We start from the raw sequence: 11873 nt of genomic DNA on the forward strand, positions 1-11873 counted from the left end.
GCTCTGTTTGTTTTTTTCCCACCATAAGACAAAAGCCCCAGTTTTAAATGCTGTGGTCTCTAGAAGAGTTTATCTTTTCTTTCTTTCAGATCCACTGTTTCCATAGGGCTGAGTGAATAAAATAAACAAGCTCTTGGGGGAAATACTCTATTCCTTTGTGAGGCGTTAAACAAGTGGGCATTCACCTGAAACGTTTGCCACCTTAGGGAATCAGACACATAATTCCTAAAGGGTTTTCCCTGCCGAGTCAGAAACCTTTTGATAAAGGATTTCCAACTGTTAGTTAATCTGGATGCTATCCACAAAGCATCCTTACAATTATGGTTACAAAAAGCCAGCTAGTCTGACAGCCTGTCCCAGAAATAGTTACAATAATGAACAACCAAAAACCATTCAGCCGGATTGATTAATGCATGTTTACTGCAAATACACACTGCCATTTCAAGAAATTGCTAATTACAGACATAAAGCTATGTCTGCTAAAAGAGGGGGAGTGCAGCATGATGGCTCATGTTTAAGACAACTTTTTTTTACATATCATCAGTTTTACATTGTTGTTGGACTACCATAGGCAAAAGACACAAAACTACGGGTTATCTTACTGCAGTCTTTTCACCTCTTTCCCATTCTCCACAATAAAAAACCACTGTTGGTCCTTAATAGTACCTTTAGGTCACTGCAATGCCACTGCAGAGCAAAAAGGTGCAGTTGCACTCACACAAGTACACTGTCATGAAAAGATTAGTAGACAGTCACAAAAGCAGAGTTGGCTTCACCTGCATAAACCCTAAAGTGACTAATTTTCGCTGGTGTTTTTTCTTCAATTAAAAACAAAAAAACAAAACAAAACAAACAAAACAAAACAAAACAAAAAACCAACAACAACAACAACAAAAAACAGCCCAAAGTCATCAGATGCAATTATACTCAAATACATATTGGTCATGTGTGAGATGATATCTTTTAAATCAGAAGCATGTCATCAGTTATTGGAGAATTCACAGCTGTGAGAGATGTGTATCTTCCATACAGAACAAAATGAAAGAGGAAAGCAGAAAGGAACTTGGTTCTGTTAAACCCACAGCTCGCTTGGTTTCTGTCTGCTGCTGTCCCCTTCCCACCTGAGGTGTACCTGTTTCTACTCTTACCCCATGAGCTGCCACCTCTGTCCAGAAGGAAACTCCATCGGAGATCTCAGCCATCCAATTTGGATACATTCACCTGAATGTATGTAAGACAGTTTTTTTCAGTTTTGTCATCAGGCCAAACATAGGCATAGCCGTGACAGTAGATCAGCCTCCTGCCAGATTTTCAGTCTCTTGCAAAATTCAAGCGATTCTCAATTAAATGGCTATAAGAACCAATATAGCAGAAAAATGTATTTCACCCTGTCTTATTTAAGCAATAAAATAAATCAATTATAGTTAAATTAGTCCAGAAATTTAGGCTGAGGATTATCCCTAACACAGTTGTTGTTCTCAAACTGCATGCCAAATGCCAAAATGCATCCAAAGCCATCTGATATTATGGAGGATTACTTGATAGTTGCGTGTACCAGGTAGAGAATTTACCCATAAATATTTAGTGAACCATTAAGACTCAAAGATTTCTTTCAGAAAGAAGGAATCAGAGTAGGAAAATCAGCCAGTCACAACAAGCAACATATAGAGAATAGTAGGAACTCATATTTTGTTCAAGCCAATCCCTCAGTTTAGGCAACAACATTAGCAAATACAATAACTGCAACACCAAGACCCAGTACCCCAGGCCAGACTCATTCAGCAGATAATTTCTCAGCCATTGCTAATGCTGAGAAAGAGGCTGCTTTAAATTTAACTTATATTTTTCTTATAGGTTTGAACACTTCCATCACAAAATTCAGTCTATATTAATACTCCATACTAATGATATTCCCTTTTCTGTCAGAAAAGCAGTGTTTTTCATTGGGAAGAAGTATAATGCTCAGTCTTAAATGAGTTCTTTCCTAGAAAAATGACTACGTTTCACTAAAGTGAACTTTGACTCATAGTAACTAGGAACAGAGGGCTACATTCATTTATTTACAACTGTCTGTTGCTGAATAAGAAACAAATAAAAATATAAATAAACAGAAATGAATCCTCCTTTGACTTGCTTCTCAGAAATTCTGCACTACAAACACACCCATTTTGTAGTATTTAATTACTTCCCCCTTGCATTTGGAATTTTAAACTTCCAAATGATTAATCCCTTCCCTTCTCCCCAGTATATCACCACAGTCACATCAGGAAGTGTTAGAAGACAGATCTGTTGGGAGGCAGACCCTTCTGCCTATGACATCCCTTCTCTGCTGTTAGGTTATTCTGATTCCAGCACAGCGTTGCATGCACCTGAATCTGCACGGTTCCAAGTTACTGTAAGTGACAGCATATATGATTTGATAAGACACTCATGTGAGCTAATGAAACTATTCTGGTTCTGCATATATTAAAATATGCATGCGTTGAATAACTAAGTCCACACAGTCTCAAGCCAGTAAATCTTTATCACCTAAATGATTCTGCTGTGTAATTCCACCAGCTTCATAATACTCACTGTCAGACACCTGCCTGTCACCCAATTTTGGTCCATCTCTCAGTGGAAAACATTTCCCCAGCACACGTAAGTACTTGGTTTTAAAGAAATAACTCATTCAGATTATGCCAGGCCAACTCTGGGGTATCCTTTCTCAGAAAGCAACGTTCATTATTATTAATAGGAAGATGTTTTGAAGAAAATTATGTAAAGCAACATGAACTCCAAAAAAAATGGCCTTAATGTTCTCTATTTGCTGAACAACTGGTACTCATTGGTCAGTAACAAATTGTTTTTTGCCATCTACATGGACCAGATGCTTCACTCAACTATTCTTGAAGACTTGCTTTTAGCACTCTTTACTATTCCCTGTATTTGTTCCCACACAAGTGCCGAGATCACTACTCTGAAGTCTAGTGATGAAACTAGAAATCTGAAAACAGGGAGACCCTTCAAGATGCAGCACAGACCAGCAGCAGGGCTCATCCTACCCACAGGGCTGAGTAAGCAGGAAAGAAAAATGGATAACTGTCTAAATAGTGTATGGTGTTGACTTGCGGAATCAAACTCTGTAATCCAGAGATGGGTTATAAAGCAGGTATGTTTATTCCAGTGTTGCGCAGCGCCGGGTGCAAGGGGGATAGCTCCTCCAAACTTGCACACTGACTTGTAAAACCGTGATACAGATATAGGTACACCTCATGCATAGTCAATGATTTCCCGTAATTCTGATACACATTCTTTATCATGCAGACCCCCTCTTGTTATCGCCCATCTCATCAGGGAGATGCAACTCCTCTTTTGATATTTACAACACCTAATCCCCTCCTCGCCAGGTGTCTCAGGGAGTTCTCACTCCTTGTCTGCATCCTTCCTGCTCTCCCAGACCCACTGTCTCCATTCCTTGTTATTCTAACTAACTAAATCATTTTCTGTAAACTACCTTTAACTATCCCCCTTGTAGCCCCCCTTTATTCTGAATTCCAGCAGAGCATCTGTTTCCTGCTTCACTGTTCAGTGTTCTTAGCTGGCACTACTGCTGGTGAGTTTTCTAGAGAAGTAAAGATTAGTCCACAGAGGTCAAACAACCTTTGATTGGCAATAACGTGAAGCCTTCTACAAGAATGGAAAACAAGGCAAATTTCCTCTCCCAACTTCCTTGCACATGCAGTGAATGATATTTCAATGCTAACACTTGGAAGCAAATATTTTGAGATGAAGTCAAAATTAAGTGTTAAACTAAGTTGCTGAAGCATCTGTTTACTGAATTCATCAGGGTATCTATATAAAAACACTAAAGCTGAGAACTACTGGCCTGCTTTAGATAATTTAAAAGCGAGGGGTATGAGGCCTTTCAAAAACTCATACACGTCCCTTGTCCGATTAAGTAGGAAAATGAGCGGTGGCTTCAACAGTTAGACCCACAGCAAAGTATTTTTATTTACTTCGGCCACATTCAACTTGACAAACTTAAGATCAATCTAATCATAAAAACAACTTCCCAAACTTCCACGTTGATATTTTTTTAACTACGTATATTGAAGTGCAGTCGTTCATAACGTCAAGACTGTATTGAGCTTCTGGGGAGTTACAAGGCATCAAAACAATCTCAGAAGAACATCTGTTTTGCACAAGTCATTTGTTCAGCATCTTATTAATACATCAAGAGCTCTTCTCAGCAGTATAAATCCCTGCTCTTTGGAGACCACATGATACTGTAAGAAAACAGTAGGAGAAAATTCCAAGACTTACAATAAAGAAAGCACTTACCCTACACCTGTGACTGCAGAGGTCTTTCTGCTCTGTTGTGCTCCAGTAATGGGTGTAATGGTTTTATTTGCATAAAACCCAGATCCCATTATACTGTAGTTGCTGCTTTCTTACTCTTTTAAAATAACACTAGCTTCCTGAACTATCAAGTCTGGGGCTGGTTAAAAAAAACCTACACAAACATTTGTTATCTTTTTATGAGGTGATTTATTTGCATAATACATTTAGAGTGGAAACCAAAAAATATTCAGAGTAAAAAACATTTCTGCCTGCAGATGTGAATTTATTGGACTGTCTAACTAAGGAAAGATGCATTTCTGCTGCTGTTAATGTACTCTACCAACAGGCCTTCTCTAAATGACAAAAAAATTAAAATGAGTCACCTTCAGAAGGTAATACACAGGAAAGCAACTGCAAGAAATCTTTTTCTTGAGGGCAATTTTCATATGGTTTTATTATTAAAAGAAAAAATCGTTTTCTTTCTAATCTTCTTTATTCATCTACTCACAATGCACTTCAGCCAAACACTGCTGGGGTGTCCAGCTGAGCAATAGTAAGTGCTGGGGCTGGTGCATGTTATATCCTCATAAAGCCTACACTGCTACACTTAAAGACTAGAAGAAATATATTATTTACTGCCATATCCCTTACATACATTATGTTAGTGAAGCATAAAGCATTAGAAGCTATAGAGCATACGGCAATTTAAGATTCTTTGAGAAGTTCCTCATCTTATATCAAAAGACATCAAATACACAAAGTACCCGATGAAAGCACCATCATCCTTTTGAGCCCATGGGCATTTGTGGCAATTTCTCCCAGTCTCATTCACATAGACTTTTCTGGAAAGGTTTTAAAGTTAAAACTACAAATCTTCATTACTACTACATTTGACAATATTGTTTAATTGGAAGTCATGTAGCACTTCACCTCATCGAACTGAGGTAAGGAAATGTCTAGTGAGAGGAAGTCGAATGACAACTCTTGCTCTGCTGCAATTCAAAAAGAGCAGGGCAGGTCTTAGGCCGAAGACCACTTAACTCCCTCATGATCCACTGCCGCAGAAAGGAAGAAACCTTGCTGCAATCACTGCAATCCTGAGCAAGTTCAACATATAAGCTTCACTATGGTGCTCTAGTAAGAATAAAGGACAAGACAAAATCCTGTTTTAAGTCAGTATCCTGATGAATGTACAGGCTACTGTTACCAGGTATTGTCTTCTCACAGCGAGTAACACACCTCTATCCTCTCCAGTTCTTCATCTGTTTGCTGACAGAGGCTGTCCTACAGCATACTAAGTTTTCCATAAAAATTCATAGGTAGCAGTAGATACAACCATGGCTTTTATATCATGCTGTTGAACTTCATGGACTGAAGTTTTTTATTACTGCCTGCAAAAAGTGGAGTTTTCTCAAGCTTCAGGGATCAAACTGGACTCTGATTCAAATTATTTTTTAGCTAAGACTTCGGCCTGCAACATCTTCACTGTTAAGGATGTTGTTAAAAAGCAGAGAAAATAGAGATTATGAGCCTCAGAGGAATGTAAGCGCTCACGGTAGCAAGCTGGACTGAGTAAACATGAAATTTAGTGTTTACTGTCATAGACAGAGCTAAGGCTTTATCTGCCCTGTGAAAGTACTGAAGCAAACCTTCAATAAAATTGAACAGTAGCAGAGATACAAGGACACTGCAGCTCTCATTGACTAGAAGTAACAAAATAAAGGGCAGTATCTCAAAGTCGATGTCTTTTACTGATAGGTCTTAAAATCTCAGGGCTCTTACAGAGTCAGTATGAAGTTATTTCAGGAAGCCCGAGGCTGTTTCATGAGTAAGATATTCTAATTGCAGAGAGGCTAAGGCCTGTCATCAGGGTGGGCACTGGCATCTTGGCAAGCATTTGCTCAGGTAGAAGAAGGGAGACAGCTTGTCCTGTGGTGAGGGCAGACAGGATGACAGGAGCTTTGGGTTGCAGCCAGAGCTACTGTCATGGCTGAAGCAACAAAACTACACATGACAGAAGAAAACTGCTTTTCCTTCCCTCAGCAAGGATACCAGCCTGCTGACTTCCCTACATCCTAGTACACAGGAGTAAGTTGCTGTTCTGTGTGCTGGGGTGCCATCATACACAGCTGTGGCACAACTCTGTGCAACACGACACAAACAAACATAAAAGCTCCCCCATGCTTGTGCCCACTTCTGGCCCCTAAGCTACCACCCTCCTGACCTTTCATCCCCTCCAGATGAACAAACCAATGCTAAACATAAGCTCCAGTTCTTTCCATACACTGAAATCCTAAAGGTGAAGAATTCCATTAACCTCAGCACTGTTCCTTATTATGCACTTTTAAAGTGGCAGATTTGTTCTACTCAGGCAGCAAGCATGGGGCCCTTGCTGCCTGATGCCCTGGTAGGCAGGGTGGATGCCTCCTGATATCACAGAGTAGAGAGGCTGCCCACCTGCTACAGCTCACTGGACTAAAACATTCAGACACAAGGTTTTAACAGGTCAAACCACAGCTCTCCATTTTGTTTTGTTTCTCAATACTTTCCTTCACTGTTATGATTTAATAGCCTGATTCCTAGAACTCTGAAACACAAGCCAAAGGAAATCTACATTTTATGAACAACAACTATCTGTATTTTTATTGTCAAAATCATTTAAAAACAATGTGCTACTCAGCTTTCAGTTTATATATTAATTCTGCTTCGCAGTGCACACTGTAAGAGTTGTACTGCATAACTGTTCTCTGCAAAGCATCTTTAATTGTAGCTCTGCTATGATTTGCCACATAACAATAGGGATGGGCCATACCTTTACAAGGAGTCTTACACTTTTAGTGCTTGAGAATACCATACGCGAGCACTGGAAACTTACTGTTTGCTGGTGAGCTCTTCAGATTTATGTTCTTCCTTACTAGAATTCCAAAACGTGTTAAGTGAAAGCATGTTACCAAGTCCCTGTTCAGTAGCACTGATTGTAGTCACATGGGCAAAAAAAGTAAACTCAAATGTCCTACCTTGTTTTGAGCGAAAGGCTGAAGTTTTACATAAACTTACTCCTCCACATACCCCCTTGAAAAGAATATCTTGTGTTAACCTTGCTTTCCGTGTCTGCTGGGCTTACATTATGTTAGCATCAGGCTTTGGTTTGATTAGTTCGGCAACATTATTGCTGCTCGTTCAAGCAGGGATCCTAATACAAGTCTAATCCCCAAGTCCAGTTCTTCAGCCCAGCAACAACATAATCATCTGAGATTGGGTTCAAGCCAGCCTGTAGTCAGTGTTAAGTTTAGAAACAGTAACAAGAAGACTTTGGGCAATAAATATCATATAGTCAAGTCAAAATAAGAGCTTTGGTGTGACTTTCCCCATTTTATTCCAGAAATCAGTTTATTTGGCTTTTCCCGAGCCACCGAGCACAAACTTGGCCTGAAAGAAAGCTGGAACCCCTTGGAGACAACAACAAAGGTCTTCCCTGGCTACCTCAGCAGCAGAGGCTTGACATACTCAATGCAGACACACGACACATAAGGAAATCTGTCAAAAATAACTTATGAAAGAATTATCCAATGACTACTTGTAGGAACAAAAGTAAACTAAGAATTCAGTGTCATTTAAGAGCCACTTGAAGGAACTACTACCGTTTGCAAATTGGCTCCAACGTGAGAGAAACAAGCACAATACAGTCGTCTTTCTAATCTCAGTAAGTAAGAATGCACATGAATACGCAATCAAAGTTATCACAACTATTTACACAAAGATGACCACAAATTCTAATCCTTCAACCACCCTTTCCTATACCTAACATTGTTAGTTATGGCTTATACACATCAAGGAAGATACAAACATAAATTCTAACTTCTTTCAGTAACCACCATGTAGCAAAGTTCAGATAAACCAGTATGTATTCTTTAAAGTCAAAACCTTGACAGGCTCCCTGAGAGTTTCCTATTATGAGTCCTATTCAACTCGCATTCTTCAAGTATTGCCCTTGTAAGTATGCTTCTTTATCAGCAGCAGCATAGACATTAAGACTGGTGCTGATAGCTCCTACCAGACCATTTGCAAAGAGATCAAAAAGACACTAAATTATTCTCTTTCTTGTACAGCCTAGTCAAAGTATACTGCAATTATTACAACTGTTTACTTTTCAAAAGAGGAATGAGTAAGAGGAAATCAGATTGGCTCTATTTCTTCCTTTACTCTTGATTCAGTATTTCTATGATTTATTAACTTTCCATTTTTTTCCTATTTTTTTTTTCCACAGTGAGAAAATAGGTATCTATAAATACTCTATTAAACTCACAGATTTGTGTTATGTCTAGGATAAAGCAATAGCAGATCTAAATACTGTCCCTTGCATTACATGAAATTTAGTCTACCTTGCCCTTTTACTTATCAATAATCACACAACAGAATTGTCCAAAATCACACGTGCAAGGAGACTGTCATCCTCCCATCAGCACGGATACAGGTACATAGCTAGAAAAACTGATCATACAGAACAAAAACTGCATTTAACAGATAGATACTCCCAGATCTGTTGGAAAAAAACATAATTGTAACAGAAAGCCAGCATGGCCTATTCCCAACAATACAACCACAGGTTTTATTTGATGCTTATCCTAATCAGAAGAACAACCTAAAAATATCCCAGGTCACCTCCTTCTAGTACAGAGGGAAAAACAGCAAGTACAGCAACAGAGAACCAGCCCTCCAGGCTTCTCTAACTGCACTTGTCATAGAGCGGTTATTGTTGCATAGCATTCAGGAAATGTGGGCTGCATTGTGTTTTGGGGCCAGCAAAGATGACGTCACAGCCTTTATTCTTACAGCTGCTTCACACAGGACCTTTCTTCTCTTCCTGCAGCTGATTCTACCACCCACCTCACACTAAAGCTGGCACTCAGTCCCCACAGATACAAAGGACACACTCGATGGAAATCATGACATCAGGCAAACAGCTGCATACATACAATGTTCTGGGCAATCATCAAGAGCATAAGGTGCGGGTACCTAAATGAAAAGATAGACATTTGTCAACCAGAATGCTCCTTACCCTTAAATTTCTTGAATTTTTCCTTCCTTGCTTACTGCTTGTCACTAAGCACATCCACTTACATACATTCTTTTTCTCCCATCTAAGAGATGCTCTGTTCCTTCTGCCATCGCCTAGCCCTCTCCATTCCTAATGCTGCAATCATTTCCATGGCAACTAATTTGGATGTCACAGATAGAAAGCCATGCATGTTCAGGAGGTGAAAATGAGCCACACCAAGACAAACTGTGAGGCAGTTAAAATCACGCAGCCATGCACCAGGAAATGCAGGAAAAATAAAAATCAACCAATTTTGTCAGATCAACTTGTTACATCATCAATTAAGTTCTCCATAATACGGGATAGTATTTTGTCAGCTGAACTGTGCTGTAGGCAGTGCAGCTACAATGTGAAACAAGTTGCATATGGAGCTGCCTTCCCACTGCAGGTTTAAATGAACACAGAAAACCTCCCTCTAAAAATCAACAGTGCTGAAGGAAACGGACTGAAATAACCAGAAGCCTTGGAAATGCTCCAAACTTGATACAAAATAGGCACCTTTTTATTCACTCTGCTTTTCAGCTATGTGATCTATGCTGGTATCTCCTTGCCTTAAGGAAATCATACATTATTTCACTCTGGGTCTATATTGCACTGTGGCTGCTGGACTGTGCACTAAATATTCTCCTTCCTCGGGAGAAGGCCAGGAAGCATCTCTGGAATTAAAGCTGCGTGTGTTCCCATTTCCAAAGTGATCCCATGTTCCTGGGAAACTCGACAAGCCGAGCATTTGTGTCCTCTGTTGCATAAGAATGAATTTACACAAACAAATCAAGCCTTAACCTTGCAGTTAGAAGGAAACCGCACTTTGCTGTTGACCGTAAGTACTGCTGATGTAGTGAACAGGAATATATGCTTGATGGAAGATTGAGGATTTTCAAATTCGAAGATTTTAGTACAACTCTCAAATAACAACCAGAACTGAAATGGTTCATAAGAAAAACCTTCTGCATCCTTCTTATGCAGCAGGCAGCTTAGAAACGCCTTCCCAGTGGCTTAACATGGCTAAGTCACTCCTACAGCATTAAGCTGGCAGTTTTCATTATCCTTAGAACATGCTTTTGGCATACAGCCTAATTAGGCTCTTGTGGACCACTTACCATGAGATTATTTTGAATCACAGAATCAGCAGGGAAAAAGACTAGGTAGACATGAGATTAAGATCAGACCAGAATCAGCATGAGAGAACTAAAGCCCGAATTAGTCATATGAACCTAATTCCTGATATTGGTGGCTTCCTAAATTTATTATGAGATCAGCATTCACTTACTGCAACCTATGAGAGTCAGCCTAAGTAGGATACAAGAACCAAAGGGGAAGCCAGAAAACATTAAGTTCTGCTGTAGTTTTTCTTCTCATTCCTGCTTGTCTGCTGACAACCAAGGAAGCAGAGCTAAATGCACAGGCTTTGTGCGTTAAATCTGCACATTTGTTCAGTGTGACAATGTGCCAAAAGGAAAAACACTAACCCAGCAATGAAAAAGGGAAGAAGTGGCCAGGAAGGCCAAATGCCTCCAGGTGCACATCTGCTCAGGAGCACACAGGCCCTGTTAGGGCTGGGCTGAGTGAGCAGCATGCTGCAAAAAACAAACATACAAAAAAACTAAAGCAAAAAAAAAACCAAAACCAACAGAAACAAGCAATCCCCTAAAGAAACTAAAAACTGAACAACATGCACAACTCAAAGTCTGAGGCAACCAAAACAAAAATCCAGCTTGTTTCATTCAACTCAGCTAAGTCACCTCCAACGTGGTAACGTCAGTAATCAGTACAGTCTGAACCCGAATCCACTATTAATCTCTTGAGGCCAAGTGTAACTCTGCATCATGAAGGCATAGAAGGTTGTACTGCACTCTGAGAGAAGCATTTCCCAGCTCCCACCACCAAAACGTGTTTAGCACTGCTGTAATTTCCCCTCACAAACCTGACACACAAGAAAGCTGCCGCTCAGCAGAACAGTGGTGACATCAAGACACCGCATTTGACAGAACATATCACCCAAGTGAATCCATTCAACTCCAAATCTAACAGCTCTGTTAAAAGCACAAAGACAAATATAATAAAAGGCTGAACTGTCCCTCATGACATCCTTATAACAAAGCTGAGGAAGTATGGGATAGATGAGTGGACGGTGAAGTGGGTCGAGAACTGGCTGTCTGGCAGAGTCCAGAGGGCTGTCATTGGCGGTGCGGTGTCTGGCTGGCAGCCTGTAACTAGCGGCATCCCCCAGGGGTCTGTGCTGGGTCTGGTCTTGTTCAACATCTTCATCAACGACCTTGATGAGGGGATAGTGACCACCCTCAGCGAGTTTGCTGATGACACGAAGTTGGGAGGATTGGCTGACACGCCTGAAGGCTGTGCTGCCATTCAGTTAGACCTGGACAGGCTGGAGAGCTGGGCAGTAAGAAACCAGATGAGGCTTAACAAAAGCAAGTGTAGAGTCTTGCACCTG

At 40.2% G+C, this 11873-nt stretch overlaps 1 long non-coding RNA gene across 2 annotated transcripts in view; it reads right to left on the reverse strand.

Moving 5' to 3' along the window:
* LOC116653631 overlaps positions 1-9586 on the reverse strand; it is a 65003-nt gene extending 55417 nt beyond the window's left edge. Inside the window, exon 1 of one of the 2 annotated variants that reach the window (XR_004307831.1) lies at positions 9383-9586. This is a non-coding gene — a long non-coding RNA (uncharacterized LOC116653631). The remainder of the gene's footprint in view (positions 1-9382) is intronic. The other variant, XR_004307830.1, reaches the window with a different exon arrangement.
* Positions 9587-11873: the final 2287 nt, after the last annotated feature.

This window comes from Coturnix japonica, chromosome 6 (genome assembly GCF_001577835.2).
Source record: "Coturnix japonica isolate 7356 chromosome 6, Coturnix japonica 2.1, whole genome shotgun sequence".
Taxonomy (NCBI): domain Eukaryota; kingdom Metazoa; phylum Chordata; class Aves; order Galliformes; family Phasianidae; genus Coturnix; species Coturnix japonica.